Genomic DNA, 19,048 nt, shown 5'->3' on the forward strand with positions numbered 1-19,048 from the left:
AACAAGTCATGTAACTAAATGAGGATAATAGGCCTGTAAGAATTACCTCAAAGGATTGTTAGGTGGATTAAATTAGATAATACATAAAATGTATCCTAAGAATTCCCCTTTTGTTGTTTATCATTTAAATATACATATTATGTGTCCATTGCACTTAACATAAACATCTTTCCATTATTTCAAGAGCCCATCTTCCCATAATGTCCAATTTTTTTTCCTATGTCCAAATTGTTCTTCAGAAAACAAGTGGTCCTTTTTTAAACTCCTGGTATTTTCTAAAATTGAGGGAAACTGAGTAAAAATATTAGCATGAAAGTAGGAAGGGAAAATTTGACTATTTTTCATGGCTATAGCCCAGTCTTCATGTTTCTTTCAAAGTGAATAATAATGAAATATAATACCAAGAAGGAAAAAAAATACAAAATATTTCCGAAAAAAGTAATTGCATAACTGTGGCCCTAATTTCCTTTGAATCAGCATCACTCTTGTCACTATCATTTTATCATAGTAGAAGGATGATATCTAGACTAAAGTTATTTGACTAGGCATTGCTAGTCAAGTGGTCAGCCTCCTTTTTTCCTTTGCCTGATTACCTCTGAGGAGGAAGAAGCTACTGCCTCTCAAAGAAACACATTTCAGTCAATCACAAATTTATGAAATGCTTACTCAGTGTCAAATACTATCCTAAATTCCAGGGATACAAAGACATTAGCAAAAGAATTTTAGTCCACAAAGAGCTTACATTATCCTAAGGAAAGAAACACACACACACACACACACACACACACACACATACATACATACATACTCTCTCTCTCTTTCTCTCTCTCTCTCACCTTGTATTTCTTATTTCCCATTCACTCAAACTCATCTACAAGGTGAGTTAAGTCAAATACTTCCATATTGAAATAAAATGTATGAGAATATGCCTAAATATCATGTTTTCTATGAGAATAACCCTCACTCCACACAAAAGGAAATCTTTCTAATCCCCATCATTATATTTTGAGAAGCAAATATTTTAGTTCTTACTCAAAAAAGGAGAAAAAAAAAAAACATTTCCTGTCCTCTACCCTCTACCCAGAAAATTTTTAGTTCTCCAAATTTTCATTTTCATTTCAATCCTGGTTGGCTTGATTTCTCTTCATTACCTTCCTCCTGATTTCACAAAAGTTCTTTTGAACCTTTTGAACTTATGTCTCAGAATCTCAGAATCCAGTGTAAATCAGTCAACAGACATTTGAATATTTACTGGGTATCAGGCACTGTACTAATCACTGGGAATGTGGGGGAAAAGAAAGATCAATCCCTGTTCTCATTGAGCTTTTATTCCAAATGCAAAGATATGTAAAATATGCAGAAAGAAGAGGCTTGTCAGATTAGAGGCTTTTCCCTTCCCTTCTCTAGTGCATATTCTAAGAAGGATTGTTTCCTTCTTTCCTGAGGTTCTAATCCTTTCCACTTTACCAATCATATATAAAAAATTATATATATATATATATATATATATAAAAACATATATGTGTGTATGCATGTATGCATGCAAATAAACACACACATACACACACACACACACACACACACATATATATATATATATATATATACATACATACACATAAAAAAACTGCTTTTATTTTGAAATTTCTTTCATAGGCATATAGAGAGTTGGAAGAGACCTTAGACGGCAATAATTTTAACCCTATTTTATAGAAGGAGAAAATTACATCCAGAGAGTCTGAAAGACTTCCCAGATCATGCAGGTATTAAGTGGCTTTGACTTCAAGATAAGTTCTTTTTACTAATCTCTTATCATGTAGTAGAGGTCCAAATAAAGCAGTACTGTCACTACTAAACCATGTCTGATTTTGCTCTGTGCCTTAAATCCATTATTTATTTTTCCTCTATCTGGGTAGTTTGTAGTATATACCCATAACAATATTAATTTTGCTTCTCCTTCCACTGATCTGTATTTAAATGTTTTGCACAATATTTTCCCTTCTGGTTCTTATATTTTTTCTCCATCCTTAGTGTAAAATGCTACTTGTTACCCCCTCTTTTTATTTACCACATTTCCTTTTACTCCAATGTATTCCATTAGTGCCATGATCTAGTCAAGAAATATCTCACTACATCTAATATCTGATATGCAAATTACTGATAAAAAGGAAGTCATATTTGCTTCATGACAGCATTAGGAGATGTAGTTTGTTTATTAGTCTCAGGTCTACATACATTTGCAGAAATAATGGTACAATGAAAATGACCCCTCTTTCTAGCTGCTTCCTCATGGCAGACAAACTTCATACTACTCATGCCCCAGTCTTCCGTCTTTGGAACATCCTAATCATTTCTTGACATTCAAATAGGAAAACACTATATTCATTATTTCACTTGCTCAGGTTAAGTAAGACCTTTAATCAGGCACTGTTACAGAGCAGGAACATTTGAGATCTTCTATCTTATACAATTTTTACCATAATATGATTTTTGTATCTAGATGAAGCATCAGAATTACTTAGCCCAAATTTCTCCTTTTATAGATTATTGAGGAGTTGAGATAGCTGGACAAACCAAGCCTCTTGATTCACAAAATCAAGACTATTTCCATTCAATTTCATAGCCAATAAAACCATTATTTTTACTGTTACCTTGGAATAACAAAGGAAGATATTTATATTTCTGAGTATAAAATGAATAATCTCTTTAAAAATAAAAGTATAATTTCCAGTTACAAAGCAATACCATGATGCTAATGTGCATATTTAAACTTTATAAATGAAGGAAAATTACTGATACAATGGTACCATCTTTCAAAAGAAAGAAAGAAAACCAGATGTCTTAATAATAAGGTTAAATAGACAACGATTTGGATCTTTCCTTTTGTGGATTGGAAGAAGTGAAGAATTATAATTGTCGACTGAATTTAGGAATTATGCCTTTAAAAGAGCAAATTCTCTGCTATACCTAGAAGGTTCTTAATTGTATTAGAAGGGAACATTGTTATTAAGCAGTAGGATATCACATTCAATCTTCTTCTCTGCAGGAAGACAGCATGTCACAAAGCATACAGTATCTTGGTGAGATATTAGAATATATTTGTTTACCCTAGGGGCTTGAGCAATTCTGCCAATTACTTTACGAGAAAATGGTGACTGTCTGAAGATAGTATTTGAGGAATTAAAAAAAAAAAAGAAGTACAGCTGAGCTATTCTATCTTTAGCTTAATCAGAAACTGGTGCAAATAATTCTGAAATCCCAGGAGCTTTTTTAGATGAAGAAAGATTGGAACAATACCCCCTCCAATGAAAATCTTACTACTCTAATAATACATGTCGATCATTGCTGTACTCAGAAATTCTTTTAAATGCTAATGTTACATTGCAACTATGTTAACTAAATGAACAGAATGTTTCTGTTCTTTCAATCACAAGTTGAAAGCTTTAGATTAAAATAATAGAAAACAAATCAAAGGTATAGTTATAACTTGCATGATTTGCCAATCAATTTCTGGCAAATAACTATGATTTGTAAGTTTTGCTCTATAGAAGCCTGGTTTGGCATTTTTGACATCTGTATTTCATAACTGGTCATTTGCTTCAATGAAATTCAATGGTGGCCCTCAAACCTAAAAAAGGAGGGGTCATAAAAGGTAACTTGTAGTTGAAGTTTCTTTAAATGATTGTTTCTCGAAATTAGAGTTGGAACAATTCACACACCAAGTAAATGTAAGCATTCTGTTCAGTAGGTCCCTTTTGACCTATTTTCTTGAGATCCATCATGTCCATAGACATAAGAAAAAATAATCCCAAGTGAAAAAAAAGTTAGCCAGGTCTAAAGAATGGTGTGATCAGCTAAATGGGAAGATGCATAGGGCTTGTCACACAGACATGGCATGGTATTTTCAGGATCCTCAAATTGGGGGTGTTTGCTATCAACTATAGGGGTCAGCCATTGAATACACAAGGTAATACTTAGATTTTTGGAGGCTTCATACAATGCTACACAACCAATGGCCATTTACATGTTTATTATTTACATCAGATAGATATAAAAAGAGAATAATAAGTCATCAAAAAGTTAGCAATCTGTTATTACCCTTGGACCAAGCACTTTTTATGAAAAGATGCACTTTTCAATGATATCTTTTCCTTTACTTTTCCTTCACAAATCCCTTTATTTTGTTTTGATAGCTTAGTGTACCCCCTCATATGTAGAGATTCTCAGGATGCTTGAGAAAGAATTACTGTTGCTACAAATCCCTGTGTTGGGGAATTGATGGTTTTTAGAATGTGAGAGGCTGACATTTCACAGATGCACCACATTTGGGGCTAGGAAAACATCAGAATGAAATGCAGCATATGATTTTAATAAACAACTAAACACTGATGTCTTTAAAGAATTCTGGACATGTATTAATTCATCTGTGACATTACACAAGTAGAAACTTTTGAGGCTGCAAGGAGCCTAGGAGATTATCATTGTGCAAATCATTAAAAAATAATATTTCCAAGGTAGATATCAGAATTTGGCCAACATAAGTTCTGATGAAATGTGAGGCATATGCTTCCACTAAGGAGTTCTATTAAAATGAAAGGAGAAAGTTATGAAAATTCAGTGTCACCTTAAAAATAAAACATTCCTCAGCAGATGAAGTTTATCTGAGATGCAGTGCCCCACACAAATACGAACATTTATATACTTGTAAGATAAATGCATTATATAGTTAAGGTCAATAACTCAAGTCAACATACTTCAAAATACATCAATGTTCATACAGTGCTAAAGAAAATACAGGGAATAGCATAATAATACTTCATATGGCTGGTGTCCTTGAGGGAAAAAAAAAAAAAACATTTATTCTGAACAAATGTATATTCCAGACAACTGAAAATGTAGTTATCTAAAATTTGAAATGTCTCATAGTAATCATTATTGCTAAAATGCAATTTTCCAGATTTAGAACAGAGACAACATCAGAAGATCAGATTTGAAAGTAAAACAAAGCTCATAAGCCATAAAAAACAGTCTCTTATTTCACACTTAAAGAAAATGACAGCTAATAGAAGTCAAATGGCTGACTGGGATTTCACAACTAGTAAGTGACTGAGTCAAGATTGGAACTCAGGTCTTTCTGATGATTCCAAGTTGAAAACTCTGTACCAAATGCCTTTGTCTTCTGGGTTATTAAAGTATTTAAGTATATGAAGTCTTGGGACTTTCAGCAGCTACAGAGTTAGGCTGTTAGTGCTGTTGACCCATATACCTACACTGGCCCAAACAAAGCTTAATATTCTATATAATATTAGCAGTTGACCTAAAGGATCTCTATATTATGTTATTGGGGATAGTGTTTCTATTTGGCATTCAATCTTATCACTTCACTAGTCTAAGTAGGGTAACTGAATCAAAGCTTGAGGTTCTTCTGATTTTCACACCTCTAATGAGGCAGCATATTCCATCTGGCAAAACTGGGTTGGAGAAGAGGACAGCTATTAGACTGTAACTATTGTTCTTCAATGACTTGTAGGGAGGCAATGGAAATACAAAGTGACCTAGATAATAAATTTGTCCAGAGAGCTTAAGTTATGGAACATAATGCTGAAGAAAAATGACTTTATTTCTACTGTAATTAAACAATCCAGTTGCGTTTTCTATATTGCATAAACAGCATGTCATAATGGAAAGAATATTGGAAGTATAGTCAGAAAACCTCTGTTTACTGATGACCTTGTATCTCAGAACCTTGATTCATAAAAGGGCAGATGAATTGATTTCTAAGATCCATTCCAGTTCTAAATGATATGTTTTAAATTCCTGGACTGACTTATCAACAATTTACTTTTCTTTGTGCAAAGAGGCACGTTTATAGAATTTTGAAATTTATTTTGTTAGCTACTTTCTGACTTTCGAAACAATATAACAAACTATGTGTAAGTCTTATGCCTTTATGCAAGTGATCCTCCATCAGCCCTTTTAGATTTCTCAAAGTTTTCAGCTCCTTCTCTTTCTAATATATATATTGTCAGGTTACTTTTTAAAAAAAGTATTCTGAATTTACTTTTGTATATCCATGCTGTATTACCTAGAACACTGTTCCTTGAGGGTGGGCTCCATGTCATTTTTAGCTTTGTATTTGTAATGCCTTAAACCATGGCTTGTATTATACATAGTGTTTGTCAAATGGAATTAATATTTTCTTTTTAAAATTTTTATTAAAGCCTTTTATTTACAAAACATGCATGGGTAATTTTTTGACATTGAGTCTTGCAAAACCATCTGTTCCAAATTTTTCCCTCCTTCCCTCCATCCCATCCCTTAGATGGCAGATAGTCTAATACATGTTAAATATCTTAAAATATATGTTAAATCCAATATATGTATACATATTTATACAGTTACCTTGATGCACAAGAAAAATCGGATCAAGAAGCCAAAAAAAAAACTGAGAATTAAAACAAAATGTGTGCAAAGAACAATAACAAGAGTGAAAATGCTATGTTGTGGTCCACACTCAATTCCCACAGTCCTGTCTCTGGGGTGTAGATGGTTCTCTTCATCACTGAACCAGTGACACTGCTTTGAAACATCTCATTGTTGAAGAGAGCCACGTCCATCAAAAATGATCATTATATAATCTTATTGTTGCAGTGTATAATGATCCCCTGATTCTGTTCATTTTAGTTAGCATCAGTTCACATAAGTGTCTCCAGGCCTCTCTGAAAACATCCTGCTGGTTGTTTCTTATATAACAATAATTAGAATTAATATTTTCTGAGCCCTTAGCTATCTTAATTGATGAATTTTCTCAAATGTGTTATTCTAATATTAAAGCATTTACTATTGTATTTATATAACTGACGAACTTTCATTAAGATGATTAAAACAGAAATCACAGAAATAATGTTCAACAAATTTAACTAAATAGCAGGAGAAACATATTTCAATTACCTTGTAAAGGAATAGTGTGCAATTACAGTCACTTCTGAAAGGACAGTCCCTCACTAGTATCTTCCTTTAAAGTTTCCTCATGGTATGGAAGGGATTTGGGATTCTTTTAAATATAATTTTTGTAAGGTCTTACCAGACACAAAAAGTTCCACATGCAAGATTAGTAACAAACTGTTTAATGATGCTCTGAAAACCAGTTTTGTTAAATCCAAAGCATTCTGTCATTAGACAGTCTAATATCAAATATTCCCTTACTATGACAAATATTGAGGACCTTTTAATATAATGTAGAAGGGATTCAATCTGAGAGTGTGAATGGAGTACCTCCACAAACAAAATCTCAGATACATGAATGAGTTAATTTCTCTACCTTCCTTTTCTTTAAAAAATTCATCCTCATATTTCACTTCAATTTTGATTCAAAAACATGAACAAATATATTACCCACCCACAGCTGGTTTTTGCAGGTGCTGAGAAACCCAGGATGCCAGTTCTTATGCTAGAGACAATTCTAAATTTCCAGAAGTTTGCTGCTTTCATATTATAATAGCAGGTAGTGGATTTTTCCCCCTATTTTTCTTCTCCCTCTTCATTTGGAATAATGGAGGAAAAGAAATGGATATTCAGCAAGGTTACCAGAGTAGAGATTGGGCTGGTGGAGGGAAAGGAGAGAAAATCAGAGAGAAGAAGAATGGAACCTGAAGAGAAAAAGAGTGGACTTGGAAGAATCTTTTTAGAGACTTGTTTTTATCTGAAAAATCTAATAGATTTGAGTGTCTCTTTCATGGATTAATTTTAAATCAACAATCATTTTTTTAAATGTTGATTATGTGCCAGGAACAAAGAAAAGAAAAAAAAAGTCTATCTCAAGAAATTTCTGTTTTACTGGAAGAAGCTACAAGCACATAGGTAATTAATTACAAGGTAATATGGGGAAAGACTAGGACACAAAAAAGGAATATAAAAGAAAACTTCACTAAAGTGTACTCAATCTTGAAGATTTTGAGATTTTGAGAAACATGGATAAGGTTATAATGTAATCCTAGAATGTAAGACAGACTTTTCAAAGGTATAGAAGCAGGAGATGGAATGCATTGATGGGTTTGGAAAAGAGATTGATTGGAAGACAACACAAAGAGAAGCAATACAAAATAAGACAGGAAAGGTAGTTTAGAGTCAGAATTGTGAAACTATAAATGTCAGTTTAAGGTAGCTTTATGAAAAATGATTTGGAGAGGCAGGGGTAGGAAGTGGAGATACCAAATATAAGTCTGTTATAAGAAGACTCAGCAATTAATTGGTAATGGAGGAGAGGGAAACAAAGGGTCAAAATAATTTTGAATTTGAGACCTCTGAGTATGAATTAGGGTAGATGAAAAAATGAAGGTCTAGAAACTTTAAATGCCTTTTCAAGAAATTCACATGTAGAAAATAGCCAACTCATAATTATAACTCATGTTCTTTTGTTCCAGTCTACAACATGCTACCTTCAAGGTTATATATGTAAATGGCCAGCTATCAAGAGGTGCCTTCAAGGGAAACCAGAGACAGGTAAAAGAGTAAAGGTCTAAGGGAAAAGATCATCAATTCCATATTGCATATATTGAGTTTTGAAATACAATCTGACACATAGTTATTGGTATTCAGCAATTAGGAATTACACATAAGTGTAAGAAATCAATGAGAAATGCTATTCCTCCAAGAAGAAAATGATGTTGGTAGAAGGGCTTATTGGGACAGGTCTTTATATTCAATTGCTCCTTTGAAAGTCTTCATGATGGAATGGCCAAATTGCCATTCATAAATTCAAGATAGTCTTGGTTCATCCATTTCTGATATCTATTGGCTGTAAGATCTTGGACTTCTCAGTGACAGATAACTTGTTAAAACTACAACTTTCAATTTACATTGGTGTCATAGGGAGTTTCCTCACTTGAAGTTCCCTGTACTAAAGGAATAAATGGTTTGGATAGATAGATATCAAAAATATCATATATTGAAACTTTACCAAGATTAAAATAAGAATTTTCCCCATATAGAAATTAATTTAAAATTGTACATCAGACTGCAAAGTATAGACCAAATCATTTAAAGGAATAATTGACTAGGAAAAAAAAAGAAAAGAACAACAACAACAAGAACAACAAAAACGATCTACATATGACAGTTTAACTCAAAGTCTAGTATCTTATATTCTAGATTTCTATAGATTAGATTTACATTTAGGGCCATTCCCAAGAATTATTCTCTGTGGTTCCTGTTATTCTCACCCACGGTTGCTACTCAGGAATCTGACTTTTGATTCATGACTAGGCTATTATAGATGTGGATAACAGGAACCTCTACTCTTGTACACATTTTTGAGGAAACAGTGTACACAGGGTCATGGAAAATAAGAAAACTACTTAAGAAATGCAGTTACCAGGGGCAGAGTCAAGATGGTGGAGAAGACACTTGCTTCTTTCTGAGCTCTCCTATGACTTTCATACTAATTAAGAAATTCAGCCTCTGAAATAATGCTGGACTGGCAGAATCCATAAATATTGGGAGTGCAGCAAGTTACCAGCAGAAGATAATTTTGAAGATCTCCAGAAAAGGTCTGTTTTGATAGGGAATGGGCATGGAAAAAGGCCAGGCACAGGAAGAGGGGCAGAGCACAGGAGGCCAGTACACACTGAGCAGACCAGAGGAAGGGTGCAGTCTCCACAGGGAAGAGAATCTACGGGAAGGATTCTGTCACAGTGTTGGCTACTCTGCCCTGGTTGAAAGCCAGCAGATCAGCAAAGAAGTTATAAAACATCCAACACAAACAGAAAAGATAAAGAGGCCTCTGGCACCCAATTTGCCGTTTTCGCTTCGTGAGGAGGCTAAAAGCTTCCTTTCACTAAAAGCACTCCCCAACTTTTTTTTTTTTAATGAGTAAAAAGACAAAGTGACCTCTAACTATAGACAGCTTCTATAGTGAAGAGAAGAACAGATTTCAAACTCTGAGGAGACTAAAAGCAGACTGTCTTCAGATGAAGCCCCAAAGGATGATATAACCTGGTCTCTAACACATAAGGCTCTCCTAGTAGACATTTAAAAGGATCTTAAAAGAGTGCTAGAAGAAAAATGGGAAAGGAAAGGAAAACTTTGCAAGAGGGTTTGGAAAAAGCATATAACTCATTAAAGAAGATTAGAAAAGAAAGCAACTCCCTGATAAACAGAATATGTGAAATGGAATAGGTAAAGAATTCACAGGAAAAAAGAATGTGTGAATTGGAAAAAGAAAATAACTTCTTAATTTTTTTTTGAAATGGAAAATAATTCCATACAACAAAACAACTCATTTAAAAACTCAATTGGACAAATACAAAAAGAAGTAAAAAAAAAAAAAAGTAAATGAAGAAAATAATTTATTAAAAATCAGAACTGAACAAATGGAAATGAATGCCTCAATGAAACATCAAAATTAGTCAAGCAAATCCAAAAGAATGAAAAAAAATAGAAAACAATGTTAAATATCTACTTGGGAAAACAACAGACTTGGAAAATAGATCTAGAAGAGATAGTCTATGAAACTGAAAACGATAAAAAAAAGCCCAACACATTTTTTGGAAATCATCAAAAGAGAACGCCCAGATGTAAAAGAATCAGAAGATAAAATAGGGTTTTGAAAGAATTCATGAAAAATCTCCTGAAAGAGACTACAAAATTTAAACTCCAAGGAATATTGTGGCTAAATTGCAGAACTATTGACCATGGGAAAAAATATTACAATCAGCCAGAAAACAAAACAAAACAAAACAATTCAAATGCTGAGGAGTCACAAAAAGGATTATTCAATATCTAGCAGCTTCCACAATAAAGGATGGAAGGGTCTGTAATATGATATTCTGAAAGGCAAAGGAACATGGAATGCAGCCAATCAGAAACTATACCACTAAACGGAGCGTTTTGTTTCAGGGAAAAAAGATGGGCATTCAATGAAACAGGTGAATTCCATTTATTTATAATTAAAAAATGAGAGGGGGGGAGCGATGGGGAGAAGGCAAGCATTTCTAAGCTCTGTTTTACCTCTTTATCAAATTATATCGGCCTCAAAAATCTTGATGTCCCGTAAAGATAAGAAGGCAAAACCACCAGCCAAAGAAAATCTGCAGTCTTCCAAAAAGGTTTGTTCCGGGGCTAGAGGGGAGATCGCAGACTGGGAGAGAAATTAGGTTCGAGGACAGCCCAAACCGAAAGTGAAAGCCAAGATCTCAGCACAAGCTCACAGCCCCAACCCGCAGTAAGGGCTTTTCCTTGGGGATAAAACCCACAAGGAGGGCCCAGGTTAGCCTCAATCTGTGCGGGGGGGGGCCGGCGGGGTCAAGAGCTACCCCGGGCCAATTTGTCGGGGGAGAGACATTGGGGCAGAGACATTGGAGCAGAGACCGAGCAGAATTATGAGAATGGTGGTTTACGTCAACTGCTAATACCCACAGCCCCACAAGAGGCCCCGGCCTGGGGCAGTGACACTTTATCCCTAGTCTCAGCCAGGGCAATCACTAACCCACACAGCCAAAGTGGGCACCCTGAATTTCGGCCAGTGCTGAAACCCCCCTCCTGGGGGAAGGGAAAATTTCACCAGAGCACTCCCATACCTAGGAGCCAGAAACCGTTTACATCTCTCCTGTTCTGCAGAGGGGGTAACCCCTTTGCCTAGAAGGCATACCCTAAAGGTTTTAAAACATGAATAAAAAAGATGAAAAGAACAATTGACAGCTTCCATGCAGAAAAAAGAGAGGTCAAAACCAAGAACAGCAAATAGCAAACATACACCAGACTGTCCTTTTACATGATGTCTCAGAAGAGACCATTAAAAGTCTCAAAAGAGAGAGAAGATAAATGGGAAAGGAAAGAGAAGCCTTACAAGAGAGCAACAATTCCGAAATAAATTGAAAAAAAAAAAAAAATCCGGAAAGTAAGAATTGGAATTGAAAATAAAGAATTATAGAAAGTGGAGTAAATTGGAAAAGGCAAAGAACTGCAAAGAACATAGGATCTGTGAATTGAAAAAGAAAAATAATTATAAAAAAAAAATTAGTAAATGGAAAAAAATTCCAGACCAAAACAATAATTTAAAAAACTCAATTGGAATATACAAAAGAAAAAAAAAGCTAATGAAGTAACTTTAAAAAAATTAGAACGTAAAACTAATGATTCATTGAACAGCAAGAATAAATAAGAAAAAACAAAAAAATGACAAACTGGAAAAACCATGAATTATCTATTAAAACAACAGACTTAGAAAATAATCAAGAGATAATCTGAGGATTATTGGACTTTCTGAAAACTAGATGAAAAAGAGCCTAGATACATTTTACAAGAAATCATAAAGAGAACTGCCCAGATGTAATAGAATAGAATAAAAAGACATTGAAAGAATTCATTGAACACCTTCTGAAAGAGGCCCTAAAATAAAAAACCCCAAGGAATATTGTCCAAACCCAGCAGTATCAGAAAGGAAAAATTTTCAACAGCCAAAAAAAAAAAAAAAAAAAACAATTTAAATACTGAGGTGCCAAAAAGGATCACCCAAAGTCCTCTCACATTAAAGGACAAGGGCCTAATCTGATATTAAAGGCAAAAGAACTTGGATGCAGCCAAGAATAAATACCTGAAAGGGAGCATTTTCTTCCAGGGAAGAAAATGGAATTTAAAAAACAAATGAATTTATTTTTTCGGGAAAACCAACTAAAAAAAAATTTGATCTCTAATCATAGGACTCAAGAGATGCAGAAAAGGTAAAAAGAATTTTGAGAATTGTATTTTTGAATATCAAAAAGAATAATGTATAATTTGATTGATGATATAACATAAAAAAAGGAAGAATACGGAAAAGGGATACAGAATAATGTGAGAAGGAAGTAAAAGAGAGAAACCAATCCCACTAAGAGGCAAAGGAAACTTATCATATCTGAGGGAATTTAGAGGGGGGGAAAGTGGAATCTTACCCATCAGAGTTGGCTCAAAGAAAAAAAATAATTGAATTTGTTTTAGAGAAAATTCTTTGCCCCCATTAAAAAGGGAGGGGGGAAAAAAAAGAGAATAAGGGAAAAGGGGAAATTTCAAAGGGGGGAGGGAGGGATTCTAAAGAGGGACATCGTAACCAAGTGGAGTCATGAAAAAAAGGGAAAAGAGGCTTGGGGGAGGCAAGAAAAAGTAAAGTATAAACTAGGGTTATTAGGATGGCAGGAAATACAGATTTAAATTTAACCTAAATGGAATGGGATGAACTCCCCATAAAGAGGAGGCAGATAGCAGACTGACAAAAAGTCAGAACCCACAATTGTTTTACAAGAAACAATTTAAAGCAGGGTAAATATAGAGTAAAGGTAAAATGGAGCAAAATTTATTATCTTGATGAAGTCAAAAGAAGAGGGGGACATCCTTATCTCGATCAAGCAAAAGCAAAAATTGATCTAATTAAAAGAGATAAGAAAGGAAACAACCCAAAGGGCAGCAAAAACAATGAAGCAATAATATTAAACATACTTTGCACCAAGGGAGGCATCCAACTTCCTAAAGGAGAAGTTAAGAGGTTGCAAAAAGAAATAGACAACAAAACTTAAAGTGGGGAGATCTAACCTTGACCCTCAGAATTAGACAAACAAACCACAAAACAAATAAGAAAGAAATTAAAGGTAAATAGAATATTAGAAAAAATTAGCTATGTTAGATCTTTTGGAGAAAATTGAAGGAGATAGAAAGGAATATACTTTCTTCCAGCATTCATGGAATCTATTCAAAAATTGACCATATATTAGGAAAAAAGACCCCAAAATTAAATACAAGAAAGCAGAAATAGAAATGCTTACTTTTCAGATCATGATGCAATAAAACACATTCCAAAAAGTTAGGGGAAAAGACCAAAAGTAATTGGAAATAAACAATTATCTTAAAAAATGATTGGGTGAAGAAAAATTAAATAAAAATAATTTAAGAAGATAATGACAAATAAAGATACCAAGATTTTGGTATGGCCCAAAGCGGGTAAAAAAATTTTTATATCCAGAGGCTTACTTGAATAAAAAGAGAAAGAAAAATTTAAATTGGGCAAACAAAAAACTAAAAAAAGACCAAATTAAAAAAACCCCCAATCAAATACTAAATTTGAAATTTAAAATTAAAAAGCAGAAATTAAAAATATTGAAAGAAAAAAAAAAAACTAGAACTAATTAATAAAACTAAGAGTTGGTTCTATGAAAAGCCAAAAAATAGATAAGCCTTTGCAAATTGATTAGAAAAAGGAGGGGGTAAAAGTAGTCTTAAAATGAAAGGGAATCCCCACCAATGAAGAGGAAATTAGAAAATAATAAGGATTATTTTGCCAACTTTATGCCAAATAAATTTGATAATTAAAAATGGATGACTCCCAAAAAATATAGACTTCCCAGAATAACAGAGGAGGATGTAAATTGTTTAATAGTCCCATTTCAAAAAAGAAATAGAACAGGCAAAAACAACTCCCTAAGAGAAACCGCAGGACCAGATGGAAATTTTGTGAATTTTACCAACATTTAAAGTAAATTGGCCCCAATGCTAATTTTGATAAAATAGGGAATGAAGGAGTCCACCAAATTCCTTCTAGAAAGAATTTACTTTTAAACCAGAGAAAAAAGAGAAAAAATTATAAACCAATTCCTAATGAATATTAGCAAAAAATCTTAAGATATTAGCAAAAAGACTACATAAAATCATCTCCAGGATAATACACTATGATCAAGTAGGATTTATCCAGGGATGCATTTGGTTTCATTAAGGAAAAACTATCAATAAATTATGAATAACCAAATTAACAAAACCATATGATCATCTCAATAATGCGGGATTTGAAAAATCCAACATCCATTCCTTTATTAAAAAATACTTGAATATAGGAATAAATGGACTTTTTCAAAATAATCAGCAGCAACTATTTAAACCATCAGTGATCATATGAATGGAGACAACCAACCATTCCCAAAAGATCTGAGGAAAATGGTTGCCCCACCGTTACTATTTAAATTGTATTAGAAAGCTAGTTTGGCAATAAGAGCTGGAAAGAGATTAAAGGAAAAGAAAGGCAATGAGGGAAACCAAATTATCACCTTTTGCCGACGACATGATGGATACTTGAGAACCCCGAGATTCTACTAAAAGTTATGAGAAATAATCCACAACTTTAGCAAAGTTGTGGTTATAAAAAAACCCATATGTCATCAGATTTATATATCACTAAAAAATCCAACACAGAGTTAAAAGAGAAATTCCATTTAAAGTAACACGATAATATAAAATATTTAGGAATCATCCCAAGGGAAAATCAGAAACTTTATGAGAAAATTACAGACCATTTTCACACAAATTAAGTCTGATCTAACCAACTGAAAAATATTCAATGCCTTGGATAGGGCGAAAATGTAATAAAGATGACAATAACCTAAACTAATCTATTTATTTAGTGGTAACCAATCAGACCCCAAAACTATTTTAATGACCTAGAAAAAATAACAAAAAATTCATATGGAAAACAAAAGGTCAAAAATTTCGGAATTAAGAAAAATAATCAGATAAGGTAGCACTTAAGATCTAAAAAACTATATTATAGAGCAGCAGTTACCAAAACCATTTGGATTGGCTAAGGAATAATTAGTTGATCATGGAATGTCAGGTTCAAGGGATAAAAAGTCAACAAAATTAACCTAGACTTTGAAAACCCAAAGACCCCAGTTTTGGGATAAAACTTATGTTTGATAAAAAATTGTGGAAAAATTTGAAACTAATAGGCAGAAACTAGGCATTATCCACACTTAACACCATACACCAAGATAAGGTCAAATGGGTTCAGACCCAGGATAAAGAATGAAAAATTAATAAATTGAGGAAACAGATAGTTTACCTCTCAGACCTGTGGAAGGGGAAGGACTTTATGACCAAAGAAGAATTAGAGATCATTACTGATCACAAAATAGAAAATTTGATTAACCAAACTAAAAAGTTTTGCAAACAAAACTAATGCAGACAAGATTAGAAGGAACCAATAAACTGGGAAAATATTTTTACAGTCAAAGGTTCTGATAAAGGTCCATTTCCAAAAATATATAGAGAATTATCTTAACATAAAAAATCGATTCACCAATTGAAATATGTTAAAGGATAAATGAAAACAATTTAGTAAAATTGAAACTATTTCTAGTCATATAAAAGATGCCCAAGTCATTATTAATCAGAGAAATGAAATTAAGACAACTCTAAGATATACTACATAGTCAATTCCCAAAGATGACAGGAAAAATAATGATGATTGTTGGAGGGGATATGGGAAAATGGAACATTGATGCATTGTTGGTGGAGTTGTGAACGAACCAAAACCCGAGAGAGTTTGGAACATGCTCAAAAAAGTTATCAAACGTAATTTCCTTTGATCCAGAGGCTACTACTGGGCTTAATCCCAAAGAGATATAAAGAAAGGAAAGGGAGCTGTATGTGCACGAATGTTTGTGGCGCCCTTTGTAGTGGATAGAAACGGAACGAATGGATGCCCATCAGTTGGAGAATGGCTGAATAAATTGTGGTATATGAATATTATGGAATATTATTGTTTTGTAAGAAAAACAACAGGATATTTCAGAAAGGCCTGAGAATTTTAAGAACTGATGCTGAGGAAACGAGAGGACCAGATCATCATATACTTCCAACAATACTATATGATGACCGCTTGATGGACCTGGCCATCCTCAGCAAATGAGATCAACCAAATCATTTCCAATGGAGCAGTGCCGCCCAGAGAAAAACCTGGTGATGACTAAAAAACCATTACATTGAATTTAACCCTATATTTATGCCCACCTGCATTTTTATTTCCCTTAAGTGTAAATATTTCGAGTCTGATCTTTTGTAAAAAATAAGTTTTTATGTATATTATTGTTTTAATTTATATTTTAATATATTAAAATCACGGGTCATCCCGTCATCTGGGGATGGGTGGGGGAAGGGAAAAGAACAAGAGGTTTGGCAATTGTTAATGCTGTAAAGTTACCCATGCATATAACCTGTAAATAAAAGGTTATTAAATACATAAAAAAAAATAAAAAAAATTAAAAAATAAGAGCTAAAAAATCCCCAAATATAGGACTCAAGAGAAGCATAAAAAGGTGAAAAAGAACTCTTGAGAACTGTATTTCTGTTGTGGGTATATATAAAGAGTGCATGTATAATTTGATTCACTGTTATGTATATATTTGAATTTACTCTTTACTGTTATAAAAAGGAATTAGAGATGGAAAGGGAAGTATGCCAGAAAAAGGGAAAAGTGAAGGTAAAAAGAGGGAAATTGCATCTCATGAAGAGGCATAGGAAACCTATTGTATCTGAGGGAATTAAGGGAGGAGGAGGACCATTGTGAGAATCTTACTCTCATCAGATTTGGTTCAAAGAGAAAATCTTAGACATATTTGGTTTACAGAGAAACTTCTTTCCTCCTTATTGGAAGTGGGAGGGGAAAAGTGAAATAGGAAGGGGTAGGCTAAATAGAAGGGAATAAAGAAACAGTAGAGGAAAGATATAAAAAGGGGAGGGATTCTAAAGGGGAAGGACTGCTTGAGGCAAGCGGTGCCCATATGTTAAATACAGGGATTGGGGGGAAATGGAAAAAAAGAGAAATTATAACCTGGGGATATGAAGATGGCAGGAAATACAGAATTAGTAGTTTTAACCATAAATGTGAATAGGGTGAATTTTCCCATAAAGCAGCGGTATATAGCAGAGTGGATTAAAACCCAGATTTCTAAAATATATTGTTTACAGGAAACACATTTAAATCAGGGTGATATATACAGAGTAAAGGTAAAAGGCTGGAGCTATATCTTGTGATTTGCATTTCTAAATTTGTGATCCACAAACTGGAACCATTCCCAATAAGATCAGGAGTGAAACAAGGTTGCCCACTAACACCATTGCTATTCAATATTGTATTAGAAAAGCTAGCTTTAGCAATAAGAGATGAAAAAGACATTAAAGGAATTAAAGTAGGTAATGAGGAAACCTAATCATCACTCTTTGCAGATAATATGATGGTATTTTTAGAGAACTCCAGAGAACCTACTTAAAAGCTATTAGAAATAATCCACACCTTTACAAAGTTGCAGGATATATATATATATATATATATAGTATTTGAAAAACCCAAAGATCCCAAATTTTGGGATAAAAATTCACTATTTGACAAAAACTGCTGGGAAAATTGGAAACTAGTATGGCAGAAACTAGGCATTGACTCACACTTAACACGGCATAACAAGATAAGGTCAAAATGGGTTCATAATATAGAAACAAAGAATAAGATTATAAATAAGTTAGAAGGACATAGGATAGTTTATCTCTGAGACCTGTGGAGGAGGAAGGAATTTATGACCAAAGAAGAACTAGAGATCATAATTAATCACAATGTAGAAAATTTTTGTTTATATTAAATTAAAAGTTTTTATACAGACAGATATAATGCAGACAAGATTAGAAGGGAAGCAATAAACTGGGGAAACATGCCTCATTTCCAAAATATATAGATAATTGACTCAAATTTATAAGAAATCAAGCCATTCTCTTACTGATAAATGGTCAAAGGATATGAACAGACAATTTTCAGATGAAGAAATTGAAACATTTTTTCTAGTCATACGAAAAGATGCTCCAAATCATTATTGATCAGAGAAATGCAAATTAAGACAACTCTGAGATACTACTACATACCTCTCAGATTGGCTAAGATGACAGGAAAAGATAATGACAAATGTTGGAGGGGATGTGGGAGAACTGGGAACTGATACATTGTTGGTGGAATAGTGAATGAATCTAATCATTCTGGAGAGCAATTTGGAACTATGCCTAAAAAGTTATCAAACTGTGCAAATCCTTTGATCCAGCAGTGTTACTACTGGGCTTATATCCCAAAGAGATCTTAAAGAAGGGAAAGAGGACTGTATGTGCAAAAATGTTTGTGGCAGCCCTTTTTGTAGTGGCTAGAAACTGGAAATTCAATGCATGCCCATCAATTGGAGAATGACTGAATAAATTGTGGTATATTAATGTTATG

General features: G+C 33.6%; 1 protein-coding gene across 5 annotated transcripts in view; it reads right to left on the minus strand.

Annotated features, from left to right (window-relative positions):
- Positions 1-19,048, minus strand: part of SPOCK3 (SPARC (osteonectin), cwcv and kazal like domains proteoglycan 3) — a 653,697-nt gene that overhangs the window by 36,141 nt on the left and 598,508 nt on the right. The window lies entirely within an intron of this gene.

Source organism: Sarcophilus harrisii, chromosome 6 (genome assembly GCF_902635505.1).
Source record: "Sarcophilus harrisii chromosome 6, mSarHar1.11, whole genome shotgun sequence".
Lineage (NCBI taxonomy): Eukaryota > Metazoa > Chordata > Mammalia > Dasyuromorphia > Dasyuridae > Sarcophilus > Sarcophilus harrisii.